The following is a 2,324-nucleotide window of genomic DNA, read 5'->3' as shown; positions in this document are numbered from 1 at the left end:
CTTTGGAAAAATTCCTGCTAAAAATAAACTAAGAAATAAACTAACTAATTTCTGTTTTTTTTTGTTTATTCCGGACAAAGAGTAACAACCACTAATTTAGTTTCAGATAAAACCGCATATAAGTACTTACCGTAGGATGAAAAATACATGCAAGTGAATAAGTCAATAAATTTTGGTTTTCAGCTTTGCTAGTTTATTTTCAAGTCTATACATTGCCAGTGTTTTAGTTGTAGTTGTTTTTTTTTGTTTTGTTAGCTTCACAGTCAAATTATATTTAAGACTTTCTTAGAAAATAGTTTTTAAGCGTAGAGTGTACATTAACCGAGGGTTCCACCAGCAATTTAAATGGAAAATGATTTCTTATTTTCTGACACTTTCCATATAAAATTCAAAATTTTAAAATCATTTTTTACTTAAATTGCTTTCGTGAAAATGGCTGTAATACATATATCTGAATATATACACATAAAATGTAGTCAGCATAATACGGAAGTTCGAAATATTTAATTAAGAATATAATTTCGCACATTAGTTTAACTTCAAGTGGGAAATAATAAATTTGCACAGTACATACATATATATAACGGAGTAACTATTTTAATGAAAACGTATTTACAAAGGCGCACGAAATTAATTCATGTATGTAATTTTCTTTGCCGAATCTATTTAATGCAGGTTTGTAAATACTTAAAAATACATACACAAAGCCACTACTAAATATTTGTAATGCATTATAAACTACATAAACATTTATATACATAAGTATTTGATGAATTCGAGTAAGCAATAGAAACAAATCGCCACTCTATGCCTTGTGTAAGTTTATATGTACACACATAAAGACTTAAAAATTTTAATGTTTTTTTTCAGATTTTTGATTTATGCATTTACGAATAGCTAACTACTAAAGCGTCTAATACCATTTACGCGATTTCTTATTTTAATTACATACTTACACACAATCAAATACGTTTGCATTTTCATGACTTAAAGAGGACTTTACAAGTTCTTAAAAAATGTAGTAAATCATTCTAAATACTATTTAAAACTTTGTTTTTGTGTCTCTTCAAAAGCGTATCGTTTTCTTTGACTTAACCTACATATTTATACAACTATAAACTACAAACATAGTTACATGTAAACTCAATATTCTCTGCTATACATATGCATGTGTACACATACACATAGTTGCGTATGTACTTACATATACATACGTACGTACATACATACATATGTAATAAAGTACATTTAATGACGAGCATCTTTTAATTGGCTTTTGGAAGATAGCTGGGACATGTATGAGTACAACTTGTGTCCAGATTGTCAGCGCGTTGTAACTAGCTGTCGAGTGAGGTGAGCGAGGCAGCAATGTGTGCATGGAAAATAGAGAGGAAGAGAAAGAAAAATTGTAAACCTAATTAACACCAAAAAAATCTTCGTAGTGTTATTTACTTTTGGGTAACTGACACTAAACACAACTACGGACATGCATATGTACATATGCATAGGTACATATGTATGTATGCGTGCTTATGTGTGAGTAAAAAAAGTGAAATAAAATTGTTGTAAAACACTTCGTAAGAAATAGCACCAAACAACTGTAGTCTGTTTCTGTAAAAAATCGATTAAATTCTTCATTATAATGACGTTATGTCGATTCGATACAAATTTGTTGATTGGTGGAAAAAAGTGTATCCGTAATTGGGTCGTTCTTAAAAAACATGACCATTCTGAATTTTGTAATTTTTAAAAAATTAAGTTGGCCAAATATGTTTATAATTGGCCTCATGTGGTTACGGATGGTATCAACAATAGCAATCCATAACCAGCAGTATTTTTTTTAATTTTTGGAGTTTTTGGAGTTAATACGTCACAGAGTGGACCGGTAACAGAGGGGACAAATTAACTCAAAAATACCATATTTTAGCTTTTTATTCGAATTTTGGAGAATTTATTTGTCCACTTAATTAATGTACATAAAATATTTATAAAAAAAAATTATAAAATAAATAAAAAATCACTTTACTCACCGTTTTTCAACAGTAACAGAGTTGACACTGAATAAGGGTACGTACCCGGCATACAATTGGGTTCCTTACTCAACAACGCACTAAACAAGACTGAACAGTTCAAAACACATTTTGTTGATTTTAGCTAAGTTATGATGGAGAAGCATAAGAGAAATATACGCGTCATAACGTTTAACAAACATTTTTCAATAAAATGAGTGGACGTAACAGAGGGGACCAAAACCTGGGGACACAAATTTTCTTCATAAAAATTATACAAAAAAAAATTATTTTTCATCATTCTTTTCTATATAT

The 2,324-nt window shown here is 29.4% G+C and overlaps 1 protein-coding gene across 1 annotated transcript in view; it reads right to left on the bottom strand.

Annotated features, from left to right (window-relative positions):
* Positions 1-428: 428 nt before the first annotated feature.
* The window catches only part of LOC118742855 (5-hydroxytryptamine receptor 2B), a 47,146-nt gene continuing 45,250 nt past the window's right edge, over positions 429-2,324 (bottom strand). Inside the window, exon 10 of the mRNA XM_036475256.1 lies at positions 429-1,341. The gene's annotated coding sequence lies outside the window, so the exon portion shown is untranslated. The remainder of the gene's footprint in view (positions 1,342-2,324) is intronic.

Source organism: Rhagoletis pomonella, unplaced genomic scaffold (assembly GCF_013731165.1).
Source record: "Rhagoletis pomonella isolate Grant_MI unplaced genomic scaffold, Rhpom_1.0 Rhpom_scaffold_00007, whole genome shotgun sequence".
Taxonomy (NCBI): Eukaryota; Metazoa; Arthropoda; class Insecta; order Diptera; family Tephritidae; genus Rhagoletis; species Rhagoletis pomonella.
The sequence above is the reverse complement of the archived record's forward strand: the minus strand, read 5'-3'. Positions and strand labels throughout refer to the sequence as shown.